Source organism: Dasypus novemcinctus, chromosome 18, assembly GCF_030445035.2.
Source record: "Dasypus novemcinctus isolate mDasNov1 chromosome 18, mDasNov1.1.hap2, whole genome shotgun sequence".
NCBI lineage: Eukaryota > Metazoa > Chordata > Mammalia > Cingulata > Dasypodidae > Dasypus > Dasypus novemcinctus.
In genome coordinates, this window is record NC_080690.1 from 32,560,247 (window position 1) to 32,587,144 (window position 26,898).

A 26,898-nucleotide genomic window follows, 5' to 3' on the forward strand; every position below is an offset into this window, starting at 1 on the left:
TTCAAGGCACAAAAGTTTTAAATTTTGATGAAATCAAATTTATCTATTGTTTCTTTTGTTGCTCATGCTTTTGGTATCATATGTAAGAATCCATTGTCAAATTCTAGGTCATGAAGATTTGCCCCTAAATTATCTTCTAAGAGTTTTATAATTTTATCTCTTATATTTAGGTCCTTGGTCCATCTTGAGTTGATTTTTGCATATGATATGAAGTGTCTAACTTCATTCTTCTGCATGTCAATATCCAATTTTCCCAACATCATTTGTTTAAGAGACTATTCTTTCTCCACTGCATATACTTAGTGCCCTTTTTAAAAGCCAACTGGCCATAGATGTATGGGTCTATTTCTGGACTTTTTTTTTTTTTTTTTAAAGATTTATTTATTTATTTAATTCCCCCCCCTCCCCTGGTTGTCTGTTCTTGGTGTCTATTTGCTGCGTCTTGTTTCTTTGTCCGCTTCTGTTGTCATCAGCGGCACGGGAAGTGTGGGCGGCGCCATTCCTGGGCAGCCTGCTTTTTTCTTTTCACGCTGGGCGGCTTTCCTCACGGGCGCACTCCTTGCGCGTGGGGCTCTCCTACGCGGGGGACACCCCTGCATGGCATGGCACTCCTTGCGCGCATCAGCACTGCGCATGGGCCAGCTCCACACGGGTCAAGGAGGCCCGGGGTTTGAACCGCGGACCTCCCATATAGTAGACGGACGCCCTAACCACTGGGCCAAAGTCCATTTCCCTATTTCTGGACTTTTAATTCTGTTCCACTGATCTATTTATCTATCTTTGTGTCAGTACCACACTGTTTTAATTATTGTCACTTTATAATAAAATTTGAAATCAGGAAGTGTTCTTGTTACTCAAAATTGTTTGGTTATTCAGAGTCCCTTGCAGTTCCATACAAATTTGGGACTCAGTTTTTCCATTTCTTCAAAATAGACTACAGGAATTTCAACAGGGATTACAGGGAATTTGTATATTGCTTTGGGTAATATTGCCATATTAACAATGTTAAATCTTCCAATACCTGAACATGGGATGTCATGCTGTTTATTTTGGTCTTCTTTAATTTCTTTCAGCAGTGTTTTGTAGATTTCATTATGCAAGCATTTTGTATCCTTAAACTTGTTCTTAGGTATTTTATTCTCTTAGATGCATGCTATTGTAAATAGAATTTTGTCTTTGGACTATTCATTGCTAGTGTTTCGGGACACAATTGTTTGTGTGTGTGTATGTGTTTATCTACCACTTTGCTGAATTTATTAGCTCTAATAGTTTTCTTGTGGATTCCTTTGGGTTTTCTACATATAAGATCTTGTTATCTGCAAATAGAAATGTTTCTTTCCAATTTGGATACCTTTTATTTATTTATTTATTTATTTATTAGCTAATTACTAGGGCAAGAACACCTAGTACAATATTGAATAGCAGTGGTGAAAGTGGGCATACTTGTCTCATTCCTGATCTTACACAGAAAGCTTTAAGTCTTCCACCATTAAGTATAATGTTAGCTGTGGGTTTAGCATGGTCCTTTAAACGTCTTTTCTTTTCTTTCTTTCTTTCTTTCTTTTTTTTAGCTTCCCCCTTCACATAAGCTGCCCTTTTCTTCCTCCCAAACCATATTAACAACTTAGATTATACATTATGACCATATTTTCATTAAAAATTCATATGTATGTAATGGCATGCTAAAAGGACTCTGATAAATAGACTATTTGTTAACAGTTATCACTTCTGGGTGATGGAATTATAGGTGTTTTAACAATTTCTTTTTTGGTCTTTTTGTATTTGTTACACCTTTTTCCAAAGAACAGTAATTAATTTTTGTAATTAAAAATTTTTTAAAGAAAAAAGGCAGCCTTTGGGGAGATAATTTCGCAGTAGGTATCAAATTTTTCAATGCACATACCCTCCAATCCAGCCATTTCATTTCCAGGAGTCTGTTCTACAGAAATCTTTGCATGTGAACCCAAAGATGTATTACCACTGTACTTACATTGTGAAACTTGTAAACAGCCCAAAGCCTTCAGAAGGCAAGCAAGTAAATAAAAATATGGTATCACCACACTATGGACAAATTAGACAGCTGTTAATAAAAGCACAAGGTAGGTCTGTATGTTCTGACAAGATACATTGGTAGTGTTGCAGAATTTGAGAGAGGTTCAATTATTTGCGTATAGAGAGGCCAGGACTCAGGAATGATTTTGAGAAGGAAAAATGGTTTATCCACCGCCCACCGGACTCGGGAGCTTTCTGTTTGAATCCCTTTTATACAGAGAGGAAAGGCCAAAATGGTCCCTTTGTTTCAGTTCTCAATAGGCTTGAATTAGCATATATATCTTCCACATCTTAGGTAAGCTTTTAGCAAGGACTTCAGACACTCTAGGTAAGCTTTTAGCATATTTAGTTTGCATTTCCCCTAAATACTTAAAGTTTATAGACCTTGCATTGTTAAACTGTTTCCTGGGACTGGATTCCTTGCCATTGTTACTAAGGGCAGGATTGCAGCCTCTTACCGTTACACCCACAAGTCAGAGAGCTTAGGTTATCTCTGAAGAGACAAAGAGCCTCCCACCCATAGCCCACATCAGTAGGTGAAAATGAAGTAGTTTTAGAACAGAATGTACAGTGAAATCCAATATTCATTCAGGATTTGTGTGTAAGTGTAAAGGTTGAAAAGGGCTGTAAAGAAGCTGCCTATTTGCTTTTTTTCCCTCATTTTAAAAACAATTTATTGAAGTATATCATTCATACATGAACATACATGAGTAAGTATATAGTAAAAGCCGTAAACTTACAAAACAAAAATGCATAACATCCTACAGAGCTCCCATATTCACCCCACCACAAACATTATTGCAAAACATTTGTTACGAATTATGAAAATTATGAAAGAGTATTATTACTACTAACTATAGTCTATTTCTTACATTTGCTGTATATTTCCCCCAACCCACCTATTATAATTTTGTTCATAAACCATATAGTTTACCTAACGTGTATAATCAGTGGCATTTGGTTTAACCACCAAGTTGTGTTGCTTCAGTGGTTCCCTCCAGGGAAGACCCTGGGAGCTGGGCTTGTATGTGGGAGGTGATGGTAAGGGGGACTTCGTGTTTTGTTCAGGATTGATTCTTTTACAAGTCTGCATTTATGGATGCATGGCTTATGCAATCAATTGAAAGTACATAGTAAAAATATGAAAGTTTTAAAATAATTTTAAAAGCCTCCAAACTCTAAAATGCCCCTTCCGCCACACTGGACTGCTGAACAGCCCCACTGTGAAGCTGGCCTGAAGCCTGGGGCAGGGGCCATGGTTATTGGTTAGAATCAGACTCAGTCACCCACAAGGGACGAATGGGTGTGTAAAAGTCGATACAGCCCTAGCCACACTGTTATGCCCCAAGAGAGAGCAATAACTGTGATGATCTTGGAGTGGTGTAGAAATAAGTGACAGAAGTCAAGTGGAAAACTGCACGTGTGCTGGCCAGGGGATGAAGGCAGAAGGGCACAGTGGGCAATGCTAGTGAGGGGGAGCCCAGGGGACCTTGCTGCTCAGGTTTCTTTCCACATGATGTTGTTTTCATAATTACCAACGGGATCTTCGATCAGATCTGATCGTCCCCGGGGCTTTCTCATCACAAGTCTGGGGCTGCAGACCTGGAAGTCATCTGGGCGCCCGTGCTCTCCCACCGCCGCAGCCAGCCGTCACCATGGCCTCTTGGCGCCTTCACCTCTGTTCATCTCCACTGCTGCTCCCCCGTCCCAGGCACCTTCATCCCTCACCTCCATCATCATGTTGTGGAATTTAAGAAAAGTTCAATTATTTGAGTACAGAGAGGCCAGGACTCAGGAATGATTTTGAGAAGGAAAAATGGTTTATTGACGGCCGGCCGGACTCGGGAGCTTTCAGTTTGAATCCCGAGCCCCGAACAAGATTTTCAAACGTCTTTTATACAGAGAGGAAAGGCCAAATGGTCCCTTTGTTTCAGTTCTCAATAGGCTTCAATTAGCATATATCTTCCACATCTTAGGTAAGCTTTTAGCATGGACTCCAGACATTCTAGATAAGCCTTTAGCATATTTGGTTTTTGCATTTCCCCTAAATACTTGAAGTTTATAGCCCTTGCTTTGTTAAACATTTCCTGGGACTGGAGCCCCTGCTGGTCCCTAAGGGCAGGACTGCAGCCTCTTACCGTTCCACACCCACAAGTCAAACAACTTAGTTATCTCTGAAGAGACAAAGAGCCTTCCACCCATAGCCCACATCATTCCCCCCTTTGTCAAAGTTTACTTGCTAAGCTTTGGCATAATTATTGTTGGAGCTATGAGGTGGATGGCTGTTTGTTGTCTTGACTGATTATTTATCAGTCTTTAGTACAGCATCCAGGACAGTTTTTAGAAGTTTAGAACTTTTCATTCTGGACAGCAGAATCTTGGGCAGGGGCCTCCTGCAGTTATTCTGCTGCCACTGGCACTCACGTGGATTTCCAGTCAGGTTCCAGATCCATCTATTTTATTTTACTCTTAAAGAGTTTACACCTTTAATTTAAAAGGGGTGCTGAAGGGAGACGATCTCTTTTCTGTAACTGCTTCCTGCTGGCCATGGGCTGTAGTCATTGCCTAATAAGGTGTAAAACTCTTTAATTTATTCTAACTGGAGGAAGATGGATCTGGCATTCTGTACGAAGTTGGATGAAGTTTTCATATGGTTAATAAGATGTTCACTCTGAAAGAAACAAACTTAATTAAAATTTTGGAATACCTGTTTTTAAAAGAGGACACATTGGATTACAGAGGTAGACAAGGTTAGGTGCCTATAAAGATGGCATTCCTTAAAAGCTGGTGGGAACAGCATATATATTCTTTTTTAAGTTATCCATCTTTAGAGAGAAATTGCAACAGACACTTAACTTTGTCTGAAGACACATTCCAAGCTGTTCAATGATTGACACTCATTCGCTCTGTCAGATGCTCCTGGTGAACTGGTACTCCTTAGGCAACTGGCTTCACTCAGGATTAGAACACTAATTTGGAAATACTCTTAGTTTTCACCTGTGGGAGTGATCAGAACTACAGAATAAAGATTTTTACACCTTGGTTTTCATTGTACAATTTCTAGCAATTTTGACTTGTTCAATAGGTGACTCACCATCAGCAAGCAAGCCTCACTTTTGCTAACTGAGACTGGCTGAGACTGCCACCTTATTCTATAGACATGTTATTAACTGTTTAGAAAATGATTTTACCAGGAATTTAACATGTCTAATATACTTCTGCACTTGATCCAAAATAGGAAATATAACATTACAATTATTAGGCATATATTTAGTACAGGATAAAGGTACAGCACTTAATATTAACTAATGTATTACTTAATGCATAAGGATTCAGAGTTGCCATTATTAGTTTTGAGTTTCAGGTTTGTAATACTTTACATGTTATCTCTCCATGAGAGCAGGCCATAATGCCAATTGTGTTTAAGTTTTACTTACAGTCTCCTGGTATCATGGCTCCACTTAGCATGTTCTTCAATGCAGTGAGCAAGTTGCAGCATCCTTCCAGTATTCCAGAGATTTTCCAGTATTCTACTAGCTGGTGCATAGTGCTCTCTGGCACCATGGAACAGTGCCAGTCTGGAGGCGATATCCATTGTACACTTGGCTGTACCGAGTCATTATTGGCTGCAGGAGCTTGAAACTGCAATATAGTTTCCATCGACTTCAGGAGCAGAACCAGAGACTGATATAGCACATATTTTTAATTGAGGGGTCAGTGACCAGCCTAGCCAATAACTCACATGGAGAGGCCACCTGTAATGTATACAAGGCCTGGTTCGAATGCACAAGAGTTTGACAATGTTAAAGTTTATTCCTTGTTTTATATATATTTTAAACAACTTAACGCAATACATATATCAAATGACTATTTACTTACACAATTTTACTATGAAGATAACAGTAGGTACTTTACTTTAGTAATAGAGGAAAAATATTATTTTTCATTGTTAGAATGAAAACAGAATATTTCCAATAGAATCAAGACAACTTTTTATTACCATTTACTTAAATGTGTATTTTGCAGTGGCCTTCAGACAGGTTTATTATCATGAAGTTATTTCTGCTACCAATACCAATCTAAGTTTCTTTAGTTAACAATGACTTCTACAACTAGAACTATTTAAACATTTTCAGTTTGGAAGATGTTTTACAAACTCTTTATAATTGACTATAACCGCATTGACTAGACACCTCATGTTTAAATAAACTTACTAAACTACAATTACCAATGAAAGAAATTTACTCTTTATTTAAGAGAGCATATCTACAATCTTTTTCCTTTAGCCTAATTTCACCAATGTGAACTTACAATTTTCATTACTGTAAAGATTTTGTACATGTTAATTTAGTTTATAAATTAACTATGGGAGATTACACTCAAGTTAAATAAAATTGAAACCATAATAGTTTATGCAAGGAATGTTCTCTTTTTCCCTTACAGGAAGCTAAAAACTTCTTTTCTTTAAGTTATGAAAATTATTAATTTAAAAGCATAACTGACTACCAGGTTTTAAAACACATGCATACTGACTACCAGGTTTTAAAACACATTACACAATTACTTAATTTTTTAAAAATCATAACCCAGGAAAGATCTCGCCATAGTTTTCATGGACTTTCCTTTACTTACTGAAATTTGTTAATAGAGCCACTAATTACCTTATTTTGTTGGAAAGAAATCTTCTGGAAGAAAATAAGGCTCACCAGATTGTGGAGAAGAAAATAATTTATTCTCAATCTTGCAAGAAGGGGCGCAGAGCCAGATATGGCTGGTGCCCCGAACAAAGAAAAATGACACAATTTCACAATTTATACCCCTAAGCCTAGCATGCAAGCTCTTCCTCTGTTTTTCCATAGATTGGATACGTCAGAAGTTACAGCTTATCTGAGATTTAACTTTCCCACGCAAAAGTTTGATTTAACTGCTTCCTCTATCACATTCCAACCATTTTAGTTTTTACCTGCTCCCCCCTTTTTCAAATAAGGAATAGAATTTAGTGCTGAAATGGCACCGACTTAGTTAGCTCCTTCTTGGGCATCCTTCCACTGCCCATAGGACTGGCCTAAACTGGTCTCCACTGCTGTCCAACCCAGGAGTGGGAGACTGAGGCAGCAGGCCGCCAGGTTACATCAACATTTTTCTTATGTGAAAATTAACCTAATCTTTGTGTGTGTTTTTTTTTTTTTTTTTTTGCAATTTATGGCTGACAAAGGTTTAAACTGGGAAATTACCAGGCAAACTGATTCTTAATTCCCTAGCCTAGTAGATAGGTTTAATCTGCCACACCTAGTCTTGCCTTAAAAGCTCTTGCAAAGAGGAGGCCCTTTCCCAATTGTTTCCATAATCAGATTTCTATGACTTTTTCATCCTGCTTAGTTCAATTTGGGCTTTAAGAATATTTATAAATATAACTGCATATTTAATTTTTAACAATTTGAATAGACCTCTTTTAAGAATTTTTATTTGTTAATTTGATATTATCCTGATGTATGAAGACATACATTGAGCTTTTTTTTTTAAAATGGGCAGACACAAAGAGTTAGATACAAACACAACTCATTGATATTACTTGTAATTTGCATTATTTTATATACTGTTTAGCTTAATTAATTAGGGGTCCAGAAATACATATTACTTATATAACTGCATATTTAACCTCAACAATTTGAGCAAATAGGCAGACATGAATAGTTTGACACAACAACATGACTTTAGTTACTTTAAACTTTTCAAAGACTTTTGAAACTCTTCTTAATTTGCACTATGACCATGCAGTTTACCACAAGAATTTTCTTTCTTACTTAATGGATTGTAATAACCAAAATGTTCTCAATGCCTTAGCACCATTTTGTTTTAGAACTTTATATTTTACCTTGAAATTAGCAGAATTTTGGATAAGCAACAAGATTAATTTTATATATTTACTGAGGCTATTTGAAGCCTCAGGGAGACAGACTGCTTTCTCTCATGAATTGCCACTCTTAGGAACACTGACCGTCAAGGCAGGAGACTTCTCCCCCTCCACCCCCCTTTTGGTTTTGGAGATAATAAAACTCCAGTGGTCATTCAACCTTATTCCATCAGGCAGCAATTTATTTAGTTTACACTTGAATTCATGAGAGAAAGGGTTACTAATACCAGAAGAGGAGACAGTGATGTCCCATCTCTTCTCAATTATGAAATAACCATAGGCAAAGGCAAAGGGCGAGGTTAGGCCTGAAGCAACCATAAACAAAGGAAAGGTTAGTGTAGAATTTACACTTAAATAATAGTTTCAGGCTAAATTCACCCAGCTATAATCTCAGTTATTGTCTTTCCACTGTTTTACAATATAAATGCATTTATAAATGATTTTAACTCTTAGTTACAGTTTTTATTAATTTTTTAAAACCTATTAATTTTATAACACCTTTAAATACCTTTCATTCAACTTATAACATATTAAATGAACTTAACCATTACTTTAATTTTTCCTTTAAAGTAAAAGAATAAATCTCTTGCAGTTAGTTTGAAATAAAAGGCTACTTTTCAGGATTTGATTTCTAGAACATAAAATGTTCTTTTAAAAGAGGTAAGACTCTTCTTCAAACATTGAGGATATGATGAGGTTAAAGCACAAGAAGCTATTGATAAAATATTTTCTTTGTATATTGATCTGACTCAATTTAATCATAAAAATTTCCCTTCCACAAACCTTCTACACTTTCAGTATTCATTCAGGTTCTGTCCCACACTCTACTCTTTCCAATAATCAATCATTTTATCTTAGGACAAAATCATCTTCTGTTTCCTTAACAATAAAAACCCACTCCATATATCCCACATACTAAGTTACCAGGCAAACTTCTTACAACATATAATTGCCATTAATACTAAACAGGTTTGTTAAAATAATGAACTTTTCTTCACTTTAAATACTTAGTAGCATGTAATACCAGAAACAGTTTTTTTTTTGGAAGCAAGTTGGCAGGGGAGATTGGCTGCCGAATAAGTTTGTTATAAAATTGCCTTTTATTATTATTATTATCAATTCAGTTTTGTTAAATAATGACTTTCTGCAATTAGCCACTTAAATACCTTAAACAATGCTTTGTAAAACTTTTATATTTATACCCTTAAGACAAAGTTTACCTTCACAGAACACATTCTCTTACTTAAGGTTACTACAATACCTTCTAAGAACCTGAGCAGAATGCAAACGTATTTTGGCTTGACACCTTAAGGAGGGAACTTTACTACATTTATTCTGATTCTGCTTTTCACCTCCTTCAATTCCGCCCCCCCCTTTCAGGCAGTCGGGTGCACAACAAACAGGAATGCGGCTTATGAATAGAAGGGTGGACTCACTGGAAAGGGGCAAGCCGCTCCCCGATTTCCAGCTTTCAGCCAAAATGGGCAGACAGAACCTACTCAAATTTGGCAACTCTCCCAGGAACCCAGCCGCCCTGACTGGGACATTCCCAACAAACTTGGGTGCTTGGCGTGGACACAGATGGCCTCCAAGCCCCGGCAAAGGGCCAGACCAGAGACAAGACAGCAGAGCATGCACAAACATCTAGACTCCTCAGCTTTTGCCCCAGAATCATTTCACCCCCTTGCCAATGGCAAGGGAGGGCTCCAGCTCAGCTGTAATTCTACTTTATGTAAGGACACAACTCCAACACTAACATTGAGCTGACACAGACAGAAGCACAAAGGTCACTAATCTGACCCACAAGTTTATATATTTATTTTCACCACGGCTGCCCCCACAGCCATCACAAACCTCAGAACACTTAACATTTGGTATAAAGCGAATTCATTCACAAATTAGCAACATAACAAAAGATTTCAGCTAGACTTTTCCACTGTTTAAACTTTACACCCAGACCAAGCTCCACCAGAAAAGCCGATCCATTTTCCTGTAACCAAGTTTTGTTTTCCTTAATCTAGACCAATTTCCAGGACATTAGGACTCGAACCTATAAATGCCCTTCCTATTAAAATCGAGACTCCACTCCTTTAGTGGACATAAGACCAGTACCAGATTCTAACATGCAGTTAGACAAACCCAAAACACCAGGGCTTTTCCCCGGTTTTCCTCCTTTTCCCAAGCCTAGAGAGAACGGCTTCCCCCCAGCCTTCTGGGGCTACTAGGGTTCTCTCGGGAGGTGATCAGCCTCCCCTTCCTAGCAATTAAAGCTAGGGCCTTCCAGACTCTGCTCACCCGGGGAGTCTTACCTTCTTCCATGTTCGGAGTTCTTTTTCGTTCCCAGAATCTTTCTCTTCAGACCTTCCATTGCCCTCGATTTTTGTCGGGAAGATTCTGGTGGAGCCCACATCTTTTCTGGATTAAATTTAATCCAGGGGCGCCCAGATTTGGGGTTCACCCGAGTCCTCCCGGCTTCCTCGGGGATTTGGAAGGGGCAGCAAAATGCTACCGTCTCTGGCCTTCATTTATTGTCCCATCTGGGTCGCCAAAAATGTTGTGGAATTTAAGAAAAGTTCAATTATTTGAGTACAGAGAGGCCAGGACTCAGGAATGATTTTGAGAAGGAAAAATGGTTTATTGACGGCCGGCCGGACTCGGGAGCTTTCAGTTTGAATCCCGAGCCCCGAACAAGATTTTCAAACGTCTTTTATACAGAGAGGAAAGGCCAAATGGTCCCTTTGTTTCAGTTCTCAATAGGCTTCAATTAGCATATATCTTCCACATCTTAGGTAAGCTTTTAGCATGGACTCCAGACATTCTAGATAAGCCTTTAGCATATTTGGTTTTTGCATTTCCCCTAAATACTTGAAGTTTATAGCCCTTGCTTTGTTAAACATTTCCTGGGACTGGAGCCCCTGCTGGTCCCTAAGGGCAGGACTGCAGCCTCTTACCGTTCCACACCCACAAGTCAAACAACTTAGTTATCTCTGAAGAGACAAAGAGCCTTCCACCCATAGCCCACATCAATCACAGGAGCCCCCTAACAGGCCTCCCTGTTTCCAAAAGCGAATCCCTTACCCACCCTGGCTATTCCTGCGTGGCAGCCAGAATGGTCCCAACCTTGTGAAAAGGTCACTCAGAGCATGTCACTTCCCTGCCTCCCCATTGCTTTTTAATAAAATCCTTGTAAAGCAGGCTAGTAAGATAGGGAGTTAGTAGACGGATCAGTAACCCCTAAGAGGGCTGCTGGAAGACACCCACTCCCAAGATTCTGCTCTCCAGAACAAGAACTTCCTTTGGAAGCAAAGAAAAGCTCCAGATGTTCCCTAGGGACTGTATCAGTGGGTCCTCACCAGGGGTAATCAATCAAAACAGCAAACAGTTGGAACCCCGCCCCTGCCATTAGCAAAGGGGTGGAATAATTAATAGTTTATAAAGCAAACCACGAGGCTGAGCACACTCTTGCCCTGCTCTCTTGCCCGTAGACCTGTTCCTGCCCTCTGCGCCGCTCTCACCATTTTTCTCTGCCACATGGCCACGCAAGTAAACCTGGGGATTATCATCTCTAATGGGGAGTTGTAGCTTGTAAATCAGCCCTCTTTATCCCTTTGCACCTCCTTCCTCTCCACGTGGGACCCCTGCTCTGTTGTTTTCTCCCATTTCTCTTCCCTACCTGAATAAATTACCAACCTAACTTACCCGGTGTACTCTTGAAATTCATTTCTGCAGCATAGCGAGGAATTTAGATAAAATCCGGTAACATTTGTCCTGATGGTTCTGGCCCCTGCCAACCTCTACAGCCTCTTTTCACTTTTCTTCTTCCGTCACCTGGTTCCCGCCACACTGGCTCTCCCGTTCTAGACACCTCCACTCTTTCCCACCCCGGGGTCTTTGCCTTGCTGCTCCCCAGAGCTCTGCGCAGCCATGGCTGCCCCACCTGCCTGAAGGCCCCGTCCAAGGGGCCCCCACCCCTTGCCCAGTCTCTCTATTTTGCTGGCCTTTTTTATCTGCTTCCTAGTTCTGTGGTTATCTGGCACCTGCATTTTTATTTGCTATTGTTCCCAATCTCCCCCACCAGCCTATGTTATCCGAGGGCCAACCCTGGGCCGGGCTCGCCACTAAGCACTTGCCGTAGAACCCATCTGGTGCTCGCAGAGGCCCTGGGGAGAGAGGTACGATTAGGACCTATGACCGCTGTTCTAGCGCTGGGGGCCGGGTGGCATCCGCACAGCTCTCACGCTGGGAGTCAGGCCTAGGTGGTCCCTGCTCAGGGTGTGGGTCCTCACTTACTAAATCACTCTGCCGAAAATTCCCAAGAACTGGGTCAAGGAGCTGCCAATGGACTTGGCTGTGCAGCTGGACCAACACATGCCCTTTACAGCCTGTGGTGACTTGGGGAACAGGATTTGGACTGTTTTTCCTGAATCTCTGCTAGAACAGACCCTGAATGAGTTCTCCTGCTTTCTGTTGACTCTCAAAACACAGTTTCCAGGAACTGCCTTCCCTTCTGTAATCCTCCACAGGGTCCACTGCATGAGGGACACCAGTGCTGACACCTGTGGCACTGAAGCAGGCAGCGCCTCCAGCATCACAGAACAGGGGACTCAGTGCCTATTTGGGTTCTATTTTTATTAAAACCCCATTTACTTGTTTCGATGAGAGCAATTAAAGTGTCGAGGCCGAATGCTCAGCAAGTGCTGTGGAGGAGGTGGTTTTTTTGTGAGCTGCTGCTCTCAGGCAGAGAACTTTGTTTTCAAAAGGGCCTGAGGGGTTGAAGAGCCAACTATCCTCAGCCCCAGGAGGGTTTCCTTGGCAGATCTTTTGGTAACATCCTCTGCAGCTGGTCTTGAGTTAACTGAGGTTGAGGGTAACATAGCTTCCCACCTACTTTTTTTTTTTTGCCTGATTTTGTAACTGGAAATCAGTGGCTTTCAGCTCACTGCAGTGAATGTTAATTCATTTCACGCTGTTGTAAAAAATGTTTAATGTGGCCTGTGGCAGTTGGAGGGCAAGTGTGAAGTTTCACAGGGATGCATTTCTCTCTACCTTTGCACCTTAACACACAGGAGCGAGGGGGCCTTGCCCTCTTTCTGTACCAGGATGGGTGCCACCCGCGGGCTGGGGTGTGCCCCAACCTCCAGACTGTGCCTTTTCACGCTGGGACAAATTCTGGAGCTTGATAGCTCTCGACTCAGTCTGCTCTGTGCAAGGCTCCTGTGCTTTATGCTCTGAGGGATTCAGTAGGTCTGGAGTGGGGCCCTAGAATTTGTGTTTGTAACAAGTCCCCAGGCGATGCAGATGCTGCTGGCCCGAGGATTGCACTTTGAGAAGTACTGCTATAGGTTTTGGATGAAATGTTATTCCCTGAGAGGCCGTCCCCGACACTGTATGGCCCCTCTGGGATCATGCTTGTGATGACCTAATAATGTCCTCTCCCCTGGTCCACCACGCCGTGCAGGGCTGGGACTGTGGAAACAACCCCGCAGAGGATCTGCCCTGTGTCCCCTCCCCTACGTCATCGCCTGGCTCTCGCCCTCGCCCTCCACGCTCCTGCTGCGGGGGCCGCCTTTCGTTCCTCAGAACAGGCCGAGCCCCAGACCTCACCTTTCCCTGACCCAGGGCCTTGGCACGTGCGGGAGCCTCTGCCTGGGCTCTGCACCTGGCTGACTCCCCGTCCTTCCTCGGAGAGGCCTTTCCTGAACGTGAGGTCTAAAGAGGGCCCCCACTCGTTTTCCTTCACACGCCCTTTGATTCACTTCCCAGATCTCATCACCACCCGCCTGGTGATGTGTTACCGGTATAGTCCATCTCCCCCTGTAGTGTGTGAGCTCCCGAAGGGCGGGGAGAGACAACCGTCCACCCCTCACTGTGGACCCTGGCACAGGGTAGACCCTCACTGAGGAGTGCATGAATGAATGGGATTAGTTTCTGCTCTCGGTGAAAGCCACATTAGAAAAGGCCAGAAATCAACTAAGCCTGACCCGCAAGGACCTGGGAGAACTGCATGGGCTTTCTTTCCGTGGACCCCCCTCCGCCAGGCCAGCCACCACCGCGAGCATCCAGCAGCTGGCTTTGAAGCAAGGGACTGAAGGTGGGAGGTAGAGGGAGGCAGCAGTGTTTTGGGAACAGCCAAAGTTGCAGATTAGACACATATAGTCAAATCTGGAGGGCCGCACTGTGTTCTGCCAATTGAGACGCCAGATTAAAGAGGCCAAGGGCTCCTGGGGCAAGATGCCATACGAAATAACTTTTCAAAAATAGCAACGTGCAATCTCAGGAATGAGCATGAATTGCCAATGACACGAGCCGTGTTTTGAAACGGAGAGCGGAGTCCTATTTATATTGCCGATAATGGTTATAGGACACGGACAGAGTTTGGGTCAATTTTTCCAAAGGAGATGCTCAGACATGGTGATTTCTGTGGAAGCTGTTTGGGAAGGACCAAAGCTGGAGCAAGAGACGAAGAGGGCTGCTGCAGCTCCGGAGCTGCTCTGCTGCTTACCGGACAGCACAACAGACAACCTGGGGGCTGGAGCTTCAGAACCAGCCAGCCCCGGTTCCCGCCCCAGGCCCACCACCTGCTGGCTGGGAGACCTTGAGCAAATTACCGAACCTCACTGAACCTGTCTTTCTCTGTCAAATGGGGAGGTTACAGGAATTTACCTCTTAGGATTGTTGTGAAGACTAAATGAGGTATTTCAAACAGCGTGGGTGTTGGTTCCTGGCAGAGTTAAGACCTCAATAAACGATAGCTGTTATGGGTGCCACTGTTACAGTGACGGAGTCAGATTGCATCTTTGTGCCTATTTTCTTTTCTTTTTATAAGATATTAGGATTTTTTCTACTCATTAGAAGATACAAAAAAGAAAATTAAAAGATGAGCCACAAACTGGCAGATTTTTTGCAACACAGAAAACTGACAAAGAATCAGTATTCAGAATATTCCTTTAGATTAGTAAGAAGAAAGAAAGGCAAATGACCCAGTAGAAAAAGGGGCAAGCCACATAAACAGGCCTCTCACAAGAGAGGAAGAGTGAATGGCCAATGAACACACAAAATGATGATAACCTCAACCAGTGCTCAGGAAAATGCAAATCAGGATCACAACGAGGTACCATTTTATACCCATTAAATTGGCAAAAATGTTTTAAGAAATCCAATAAAGGCAATTTTTACACACCGCTGATGGGAGAGTAAATCCGTACATTTTGACACAATCTTGACAAGGAGAGCACTCGCAACCCTACAAGCCAGCAATTTCACTATTATGTCTTCACCCCAGAGAAACTCTGACACAAATGATCTAGATAGGCCTAAGAAAATGCACAGAGACATTGCTTGTAATAGAGGGGGAAAAGGCTGGAAACAAACCAAATGTCCACTGAAGGGAAAATATAGAAATTGTGGGATATTTTCACAGTAGAATATTACACAGCTATAAAAATGAACTGCAACTACATGCAGGGTTGAAAGTTATAAACTAAATACCAAGTGGAAGGACAGTAGAGTGGATTGCATGCGGTATAATATTTCTATAAAGCTCAAAAGCAAACCAAAATTAATATAATCATTAGCTATAAAAAGGGGATAATAAACAAAAAAATCCAGCATAGTGGTTATGCTGGGGGGGAGGGGTGGGAATGACAGGGGAGTGATGCAGGAGGAGCACAGGTACATAAATTATGTTTCAGAACTTAAATGAGTGAAAGTTCATGGGTGTTCTCCCACTTTTTTTTTTTTAATTAGGGAAGTTGTAGATTTATATGCATAAAATACAGAGTTCATTTTATTATAACAGGTCATAACGTACACTTGTTACATCTATGCTTCTGTATGTATCAAATATAACATGATAAAAAGTATTATTAACAGTGTGATCTAGTTAACCCTTGAGGCACCATCAGCTCTAAACTATGATTTCTGAGCTATCTATTGTCTAGCAACAACCAATTTAGAGAGTAAAAAACTCTCTGTAACCTCCATCACCGGCTTATTTTGTTAGAATTTAGAAGCAGCAGGTGTGCCACTGCCTTGAGGCCTCTGAAACAAATTCTGGGCCCAAAACCCAGAGCGGAGACCAGAGGTTGCTGAGAGGAAGCACAAAGAAAACTCCCTGGGTGAGGACGAGCCCGGTGACCTGTGGCTGACCCACCTCCACCCCAGCTCGTGGAAACTGTTTAGTCCACCCCTCCCCACACTTTGGCCAAGGTCAGTTGGGAAATGAGGGGCCCATCAGGCAGATGCCAACCTACATCCATTTCCTTCCTAGAAGGGAACAGGGCTGGTATCGCTAAACAAAGGAGTCTCACAGAGAACACTGTCAAGAAGCCACCCCTGCATTAATCTCTTTGATTTCCCAGTGTTAATGACCAGCTCAGGGGCCTAATCTCTCTTTGCTGAGAAATTTGTTCTGCGAAATGGGTCCCTGAGGGACTTTGTGACATCCAGGATTTGCTGCTCAGAGGCACACAGAAGGCATTGAGCAGGTGGGTGTGCTGAGCAGGGCAGGGCATTCATCTTTATTCAACTCAGCCGAGCACTTTCTTCTGTCCGCAGACACGTATGCAACAACCCGAGACACATTTTCCCCCACGGTGTCTTTGTTTTACTTGCAATGGAAGAGAAGCCTTTAATCACAGTGATCTATGGAAATAACACTCTTTCAAAATGGGGTGACGTTTTCAATATTTATTAATTTCTTTTCAAAATGCCTTAAAAAACTGGAGAACTTGATTTTCATTGTTGGCCCTATGCAAACATGAAATTATCATGTTATGTGGTGAGTGCCGTCCTACCCTGACCCTAAAAATCTTTAAAATGATCTAGAAATTCAGCCAGTAGGATCTCTGAAATGCTGCCCAAGATCTGGGCTGACTCAAAACCTGAGAAAATATGTCCTGGATTAACAACTATTTGAAAATAAGGCATTACTTAATATTTACTTGGAATCTTGGAATAGGAGTGAACATGAAATGCTAAATTAGAAAATGACAGTGTCCTTTGAAACAGTTTTAAAAAATGTTCTGCTCCTGAACCAAAGAGATAGCCAAGTGCCAAGCCCTCTTGGTTCCATTAAGATAAGACCACTCTGGGAACAACTGTTGTCATCTCTTCCCTCCAATGAATCTGGCAATGCCGGCTTTTAATTCTGCTTTCTTTACTTTAGAGACTGTCTCAAGTCTCAAAACGAATCCCCCACCACACTTCTCCTTCAATAAATCACAGCATCCTTCTCCCACCTGCCTCATTTGTTACCCTTGAATCTATACTCCTTAGCTACCCATTTGCTTTCCTGCTTCCAAAGAAAAGAAAATGTCCCCAGGGAAGAATTTTAGTTGCACAGAGGGCGACGTGGGAATCAAGTCGGAATCATATAAATGTCTCTGTCAAGGGTGATGCAGGAGCAGAGAATGTCATAAAGGCTTGACAATGCTGTGGGGCTTTTTGTTGTTGCTGATTTTTGTTTTTTAATTAGCCATGGGTGGGAGATGTTTGCAAGGACTAGCTGGTTCTGTGTGCTCCTTTTATGGATCCTGAAACACTAGCAGTTCCCAGGCACTATTTTCAGAGCTGTGCTGACACTTGTTAATAATGTTGGTGTATAAAGCTGGGCTCATTTTAAACTCATTTAGACATGAAGAAGATTAGCGTGTGCCAGTAGGGAAAGCAAAGAAACTCAAGTTACCACTAACAGAGCAATCAAGCTAAAAGGTTTAAATAAAATGAAAGAAGTCTTTTCTATCAGATGCAACTGCTGGGAAAAAAAAGTGAAATTTTCAGTCAACACTCTCCTCCTTCTCGATGAGCTCATCAGCTCGCTCCTGTGCAAGCACTAACGGGTCCCCAGTTGGAACCCAGTTATCCACCCCAGGGCAATGAAAGCTTTCCAACAAGCTTAACTTCTGAAATTAGTGTAGGAAGAGTCAGATGTTTTACTTTTAAAAATTGCTTCAAAAAATAATTGCCCTGTGGCTGCTCTGCTGAGGATGGAAACCGCCCAGTCACCCTGCCTGGCCCGCCTACGGCTTGAAGCAGAGGGAATGTGGGGACAAAAGAACGAAGGGTCCACGGTGGTGGCCCTAATGCAGGAAGAGCTGGACGTAGTGGACAGTGGGCCAGGTGGGCTGGAATCGACACCTCCCGTGGTCTCCTTGGTCCCCAAACTGCGCTCCACCCAGCTGTGCCCAGGGTCTCTAGTCCCCCCACTAGAAACTGAGAAGGTGCCTTGCAAACGGGCCGGGGCCCCAGTCACTGGGGCTCCTGGGCTGGTAAAGGGGGGCTGCCTCCAGCCCCCAAGTCCCTGGGGCTGAGGGCTCAGCAGAGGAGCCTGAGGCTGAAGGAGGAGGAAGGGGCTGGCACCCCCTGCCGCAGGCCTGGTCCCCGCCACTCCCCACCTGGCTGGCCCTGCAGCAGTCACAGCGGCCAGGAGGCTAAGGCTTCTGGCCGGGGGCGTGGGCTCTCTGTCCCCACAACCAGGTCTGACTCTATAAACCACTGCTTGAAGTGTTTGGGGAGGAAAGCCTCCAGCGAGTTAGACGGGCCTTCCTCCTTCTTTCTACCAAAGCAGGGGCCCAGGCAACTGGTTGTCATGGACACGGGGTTCTTCACCTCCGCTTCTCTTCCACCCCACACGGAGGGGCGGTGTTTAGCGTGGCAAGCTAGTTTCTGTCCCCACCCCCTTGTGCTTGATACCCCAGCTACGGATCACAGCTCCATCCTTAGCGGAAGCGGGGGGCTTCTCTTCACAATGAGTTCCTTCTTTTTTTCAAAAAGAAGTTAAAATGATAAACTTAGTTTCTGTATGAGAAAAAAAAAGATTTTCCCTTAATGTAATGTGGGATTTTGGATTGGATTCTGGAACAGAAAAAGGTTATTAATGGGAAACCCGGTGAAATCTGAATGAAGCCTGAGGTTTAGTTAATAGTGTATAAATCTTAGTTTCTTAATTTTGATCATTGTACTATGATTACTTAAGATGTTAGGGAAAGCTGGGTAAAGGATATGGGGGAACTCTGTCCAATCATTACGATTGTCCATAAATCTAAAATTACCTCAAAGTAAAAAGTTTAATTAAAATGATGCCCCTTTATTTGACTTGATTTCTCACAGAGAGTGGAGGCCTTGATGCTGGAGTTACAGCTGCTCCTGGACTTGGCACAGACCACACTGGAGAAGAAGCCACATAGCCGCATCACATTATGGCCTTGGAATATCTTGGCCACAAAACAGCCCCCTGACTTCAACGGCCCCCAGACTTCAAAGGTGTGTAGCAAAGTTCAGAGCAGCTGAGGAGCTGGGCCTGCCTGTGCCCATTGACATCACGGAGGCCAGTTACATCGGGAGCCCCATTGCACACCACTAGGTTGGCAGGGCAGCCCTCAAAGTGCTGGCTGGTCTCCTGGGCAGTGGACAGCTGGGTGGTGGCCCACTGGACCTGCAACATGCCTGGCAGTGGAGTTGTAGCCTGCAGGCCCATGGCTACCACGTGGCAGGAACGCTCGCCCCCAACCTTGTGGCACAGTAGCTGACTCCAGTTGCTCAGGGCTGCACGCAGGTCAACTGCCTGTGGCACACCTTGCAAGACTTGGGATTCCTCATCGCGTTGGAGCAACTCGAAGTTGCTGCAGGCACGCTAGCCACTCTCCTTGGCCAAGCGGCAGTAAACATCCTGTTTGTCCTTCGATGTCTGTCCCTCTCATATGCTCAGTTTGCTTAGCTTTCTGCTTGGGGAGAAGTGGGAGGAGGCGGCTGGTCTGAGAGCAGCCCGAGCCTCGGCAAGAACACAGAAGGGTGGGAAATCGGAAGGCTTCAGTTTGTGCCCCAGGTTGACCTGAGTGCCCATTACAGGTGCCTGAGGGCTAATGCACCGCTGCATGCTTGGCCCTGTGGAGCAGGAGGCCCGGGCGAGGTCTTGGCCCACCTGAACATACAGTGCAAGTCCCGTCTTCTTGTGTAATGTGGCCAGTCATGCAAATTGTCTCTTTAAATAATAGTTTCCTGAAACGTCTGCTCTGTGGAGATGCAGCAGCCTTAGTTCCAAGTTCAGGTAGAAAGCTGTAAGTCATTTAAGCTGGGATGATTTCCCAAAGAGGTTGTTGTTTTTTTAAGATTTATTTTTTATTTATTCCTCCCCCCGCCCAGTTGTCTGCTCTCTGTGTCCTTTTGCTGTGCGTTCTTCTGTGACCCCTTCTAGCCTTATCAGCGGCACCGGGAATCTGTGTCTCTTTTTGTTGCGTCATCTTGTTGTGTCAGCTCTCCGTGTGTGCAGCACCATTCCTGGGCAGGCTGCACTTTCTTTTGTGCTGGGCAGCTCTCCTTATGGGGCAAACTCCTTGCTCATGGGGCTTCCCTAGGTGGGGGACACCCCTGCGTGGTAGGGCACTCCTTGCGCGCATCAGCACTGCGCATGGGCCAGCTCCATACTGGTCAAGGAGGCCTGGGGTTTGAACCGCGGACCTCCCATGTGGTAGACGGATGCCCTAACCACTGGGTCAAGTCTGCTTCCCCCCAAAGAGGTTTTAATCTACTGAGTGATGGGGCCAGGCTGTCTGTGTGAGCTGTAGCAGCTGCAGTAGGACTGGAGGGACAGTGTAGAGATGTTTCGTGTATTGTACATGTCTCTGTGTGGCAGGTCCTCTGGTGAGGTCCTTACAAGGATCTATCTATTTAATCCTCACATATTGTGCTCTCCCCGTTTTACAGATGAATAGAATCAAATTAGGTAACTTTGAAAAAGAGCAAGATTTAGAGCAAAGCCTCTAGTATGCTACCTTTCATGCAAGAAAGAGGGAAAGTAAGGTGTATGTGTGTGTGTGTCCTTTGCTTAACTTTGCAAATAGAAACTCAGGAAGGTTAAACCAGAAACTAATGAAAGTGCAGGTGGGCAGTGAGATACCTGCCTCCTTCTTAATCACTGTGATTCAAATAAATGTTTTATATTTTTTTTAAAATACAGCTTAATTGAAAAGGGAAAATGCGAACTCTGAGGTTGAAATAAATGAACATATGGCAAGCTGATAACTTATTCACACAGAGAAAATGATTTCAAGTAACTTGTACAAGGCTATTCTGAGTACAACCCCAGAAGCAGATTTATTGTTCATAATAATGTTGATGTTGTCATAAGAAGGTAAAACAAGACTCTTGCAGTAGTGTTCATGAAAGGCTCCTGCACAGAAGTCTCCTATCTGTTCCTAGCTATGTGTATTAGGCAAAGCATGATTAAACTCTTGCATTGAAACTAGAAAAATATGAGAGAGGCTGTTAAAAAGGTGAGCACTTAACTGTCAGTATGGGATATTTGTGGTATGTGGGTCATTACGTGTACAGAGCCAGATGAGGGACACACTATGCTATGTTGAGTGGTGGAAATGTTAGAAGGAATTAGAGAATAATCTTTATTTGGAAAAGACATCTTTGTATTCTAGATTCTTGAGACCCTCTCAATTTTTCTTCTGTGAAAAGGGGATAAACAATAAGGAGTGGGAGATGCCAGTACTGCCCGCGTCGAGAGCCTTTTTGGCTACCACAATTAATAAGAATTTATTTTTATGAATTTCATTTCAGGAAAAGGTTGGTAAGCACTGGACCTTGGATTCAGGGCTCAAAGGTCACTTTATCAAAAGAGTCTCTTCTGACCACACTGTTTAAAACTATAAATTCTTCCTCCATCCCCTTTACTTCTTTTTTCCTTCCTTCATGGCTCATACCACCTTGAGATAAATTAAATTATTCATTTGTATGTTTATTGTCTGTTTCCTGTGAAAGTAAGCTTCACAAGGTAGGCATGCTGAGTGGTAATGAAGAGGGCTGTGGTGAGGATTAAATAATGCACATAACGATCTCACAATTGACTGTGGGCATTACTCACCTAAATGGAAGACTTGAGTTCACGCATAGCCAATTAGAGTATCTAGTAGGTTTTGAACTTTGTCATTGACTATTTTTGCATATAAAATTTTTAATTATTTAAAAAATAAAGTTGGTTATAAAAGAAATGGTCTGCAACTATATGAAAAAAAAATATGTTCAAACTCAGTTATAATTAGAGAAATCCAAATTAAAAGAAAACTGAGATGACATTTCTGACCTACCAGACTGGCAATACCTAACAAACTACATTTGCACTAACCTTTTGACCTAGAAGCCCCACTTATGGAATTTATTCTGAAGATACAACTACAACAATACTGAAAAACATATTCGCAAGATTATTCATGGCAACATTGTTTGAAATTGCAAAATACTCAATACAACCTAGCTGCCCATACATATGAGAATGATTGACTAAGCTAAGGCACATACACATAATAGAATACTAAATAGCTACAAAAAGAATGAAGAAGATCTCTAGGAACTGATAAGGAGTGATTTCCAGGACATACTATTAAACAAAAAAATCGAAGTAAAAAGGAGTATTTATAGTTTGCTACCCTTTATGCAAGAAAGGAGCTATAAGAGTATATATCTATATCTGCTCATTTGTGCACAAGAAATATAGGAAGGATAAATCAGAAACTAATGAGGCCAGTTACTTTCAGGACCAGGAAAAGGGTGGATAAAAAGCAGAGCTGGAAACCAAGAGGCTGGGATGAAAGCGAGTGATACTATTCTGGGTGTGTCCTTTTGTACAGCTTTGACTCTTAGAACCATAGTGTGGAAGTTTGAGATTATTTTATAAATACCAAAAAGAGATATATTATGTTCATAGACTAATCTATTCCTCTGGATTAATCCTTTGATTGCATTAAATCCAGTTGAGGGACCTTTGATTAGATTACCTGTTAAGATTGTTGTAGGGCTTTTTTTTTCCCCATTTTTAAAACAAAACAATTTTATTGATACATATTAATAAAGCATATAATTCATTCAAAGTGTACAAATGGTATTTGGTATAATCATATAGTTGTGCATTCATCACTTCAATCATTATTAGTGCATTCTCATTATTTCAATAATAATAATAATAAACAAACAAGAAAATTCCTAACCTCTCAATCTTTCTGTGCTTTCCCCACTGCACATAGCGGCTGTTTCTGGCTATTCTATCCAAAATATAATCAATGGCTTTTAGTATAATCACAATGTTGTCCACTAACCATCTCAAAATTTTAGAACAATTTCATTACTCCAAAAAGACTTTATTTCATTTTGATCCTCCCTAACATTCTCTAGGACTCATTGACTATATCATGCTTTGGAATTTGATTAAATGTTACATTTTCTTTTTCTCAAATTACTCTAAATTTATTTGAATTCTTTCTTCAAATAGACTATCTTCTTTTTTTTAAACAAATCAATTTTATTGACATACAATTAATACAAAGTATACAATTAATGATAATTGGTATAATCACATAGTTGTGCATTTATCACTTCAATCATTATTAGAGCATTTTCATTATTCCAATAATGACAATAAACAAAAAAAAAACAGACAAGAAAATTCTTTACCTCTCAATCTCTCTATGCTTCCACTGCTGTACATAGATGATATTTTTGGCTATTCTTTTTATTTTTTTATTTTTTAAATATATTTTTTAGTTATTTTTAAAAGATACATAGCTTTGCGCAGTGGCAGTATCGTAGCCAATGAGGTTTATCCGAGGCGCGATTATTGCTAATTGAAAACTTTTCCCAATACCCCGCCGTGACGACTTGAAATATAGTCGGCATTGGCAATTTTTGACAGTCTCTACGGAGACTGTTTTAAAAAAAAAAAAAAAAAAAAAAAAAAAAAAGATACATAGATCACATAAAATATTACATTAAAAAATATAGGAGATTCCCATATGCCTCACTCCCCCCACTCACCCCACTTTTCCCACATCAAAAATTTCTTTTATTAGTACATTCATTGCATTTGGTGAATACATTTTGGAGTACTGCTACACAGCATGGATTATAGTTTATCTTGTAGTTTACACTCTCTCCCAGTCCATTCAGTGGATTATGGCAGGATATATAATGTCCTGCATTTGTCCCTGCAATATCATTCAGGACAACTCCAAGTCCCGAAAACATCCTTATATCACACCTCTTTTTCCTTCTCCCTGCCTTTAGCAACTCCCACGGCCACTGTCTCCACATCAGTGATTTAATTTCTTCCATTGCTAGAGTCCCAGTAATTCTATAGTAGAATACCAGTAAGTTCACTCTAGTCCATATTGTATTCCTCCATCCTGAGGACCCTGGGATGGCGATGCCCACTCCACCTCTAAATTGAGAGGGGGCTTAGATCCCACATGGCTGATGGATGGGATTCTCCTGCTTGCAGTTGTAGACTCTCTCGATTCCTTGGTGTGGTGTTTGACCATCCTCACCTCCTTGTTAGCTGACCTGGGTAAGTCCAATGAACTGGAGAGTAGGTGCTACAACTCTGCTGAGGTTCAGGGCTCAGCTGGCACGTGGACAGTCTAGAGATTCAAGTCTCCTGGGCATACACCAACCCCAGTGCCAACCACAGGTTCAGAAAAAGGGACGGAAGAGGTATGTGTAGAGAAGTCACATCTGAGTCCAACTCCATCACACTCAGGAGCACAAATTCCAAAGTAAGGCCCACCGGTAAGGGACCAAACTCTGGAACCATCTTCCATGACTGTAGGACCTGGGTGTCTCCATAGCCCTCAGGAGAACCTCTACCTGGGGTTGTATCTACTTTGGCTGTCTCTGGGATCCTGTTGAGATGTGCGTAAGCGTGACCCCTCTGATGACCTCCCGGCTCATTCTGAAGTCTCTTAGCCATATAAACTCATTTGTCTTTACCATTTCCCCCTTTTATCCAAGGTCTTTTCTAGTTGCATCACCAGCCGGTACTTGGTAGTAATCCTTTGGTGTCAGGGAGGCTCATCCCCGGGAGTAATATCCCACACTAGGGGGAAGGTAATGCATTTATATGCTGAGTTTGGCTTAGAGAGTGGCCGCATTTTTGAGCAACATGGAGGCTCTTGGGAGGTAACTCTTAGGCAAACTGCAACTCTCGGCAAAGTTGAAATTTCAAGTGCACAGGCTCATTAACATAGTCACCAGTATCAAGAACCATCATTGGACCATCCTTCTTCACTGGTCATTGCCCTTGCACTTGGGGGATTGTTGCTACTCCATTGGGGAAATTGATAGAGATCCCCAGAATGGGAACCTAGCACACTCTCAGTTGTCATGTGAATCTCTATGTACTGTGTCACTACCCAATGAACATCCAAACATACCTATATATCTTATTGCATGCCCTGGTGAAGCTCCTCCCATGCATTCCCCATCAATGAAACCCCCCATCATTACTCCTCCCCTGCCATAGTTGAACCCCTCTGTGATCCAAAACTTCTTCAAAAATGAAGCCTAATCTATTGCCAAATTCAATTAATAGGAAAATTAAACAGTAATGATATGTTTAAGGATTAGAAATAAAATACATAATAATTTAGAAAACTAAAGTAAAAAATAAATAGGGGCATTAAAAAAATGAAAAATATTATAAAATTTTTTTTGATGTTTTGCCTTTCATCACTGTAATAGGTGTTGTCCTGTATATATAGTGGCAAGGCAATCTCTTCTATTTCTTCCTCAGTGTCCTACATTTTTTTTTTTTAATTATGTCTTCAAAATTTTAGGTCACAGTAAAGTCACATATAGAATATAGGGAACTCCCATATACCCATCATCTTCCCCTTTTCCCCCTTCTTGAACAATGATCTTTTTACATGTGGATGTTACATTTGCTACAACTGATGTACAAATATTGAAACATAGCCACTTCTATATTTTTGATATATTTTTATTACAGAAGTTGTGGACTTACAAAACAATCATGTCCATGTGTAGAATTGCCATACAACACCCCTTCACCAACATACCACACTGTTGCGGAATGTATGTTACAGATTTTGAGATAACATGCTGTAGAGCTGTTTATTGAACTACATCAGTAAGGCATGATTCAGGTTGAGTCCCCACCCCCTTGCTGGGTCTGATATAAATGGACTTACATGGAAAGACAGACAAAAGAAGAGAGCGCTCTACCATTTTTGATCCTGCCATGTGATGAGGCTCAAACAGCTGAGGCCCAGGGGAGAGATGAGCTATTTGCCTGATAGCTTATAGCTGAAATTGGGAAGAGAGCAGAACAGCCAAGACTGATGCAGGAAGCCCTAAGAGACAAACCCTATGCCAGCTTGCAGCTGAAATCTGGAAGAAGAGCTGCTGAGCCTGAGAGAGAGAGGCTGGAAGGGAAGGAGAGCAGGCAGAGATGGCCTGTCATCTTGCTTGGACATGTGGCAGCTGACTTTGGTGGGAAAGCACCTCTGATGGCACCTCAGTTTGGACTTTTCATGGTTTTGGAACTGTAAGCTTTTACCCCAAATAAATCCCATTTATAAAAGCCAACCCATTTCTGGTATTTTTGGCAGGCTTTGGCAAACTAAAACAGAAATCAAGAAAAAAATTCCATGTACAATAGCAACTAAAAGAATCAAATATCTTGGAAAAAAATAAACCAAGGGTATAAAGGACTTGTATACAGAAAGCTTTGCTAAAAGAAATCAAAGAAGATCTCAATAAATGACAGAACATTCCATGTTCAGGGATTGGAAGAATAAATATTGTTAAAATGTCAGTTGTACCCAAATAGAGTTACAGATTCATTGCAACGCTGATAAAAAAATCCAATAGCTTACTTTGCAGAAATGGAAAAGACAATTATCAAATTTATTTGGAAGAGTAAGGGGCCCCAAATAGCCAAAATCATCTTGAAAAAGAAGAATGAAGTTGGAGGACTTATATTTCCTGACTTTAAAGCTTATTATAAAGCTACAGTGGTCAGAATACGTGATAATGGCACACGATTGTAGATACATAGACCAATGGAATTGAACTGAGAGTTTAGCTGTAGACCCTCACATTTATGGCTGTATTAGTCAGCCAAAAGGAGTGCTGAT

General features: G+C 41.9%; 1 non-coding gene and 1 pseudogene across 1 annotated transcript; one reads left to right on the forward strand and one right to left on the reverse strand.

The window, feature by feature from the left end:
* LOC101424229 (tRNA (cytidine(32)/guanosine(34)-2'-O)-methyltransferase-like) overlaps nucleotides 1-24,554 on the reverse strand; it is a 55,300-nt pseudogene extending 30,746 nt beyond the window's left edge.
* On the forward strand, nucleotides 23,529-23,669 carry LOC111761763 (U4 spliceosomal RNA). The gene has a single exon (XR_002795027.1). It is a non-coding gene; the product is annotated as a U4 spliceosomal RNA (small nuclear RNA).
* Nucleotides 24,555-26,898: the final 2,344 nt, after the last annotated feature.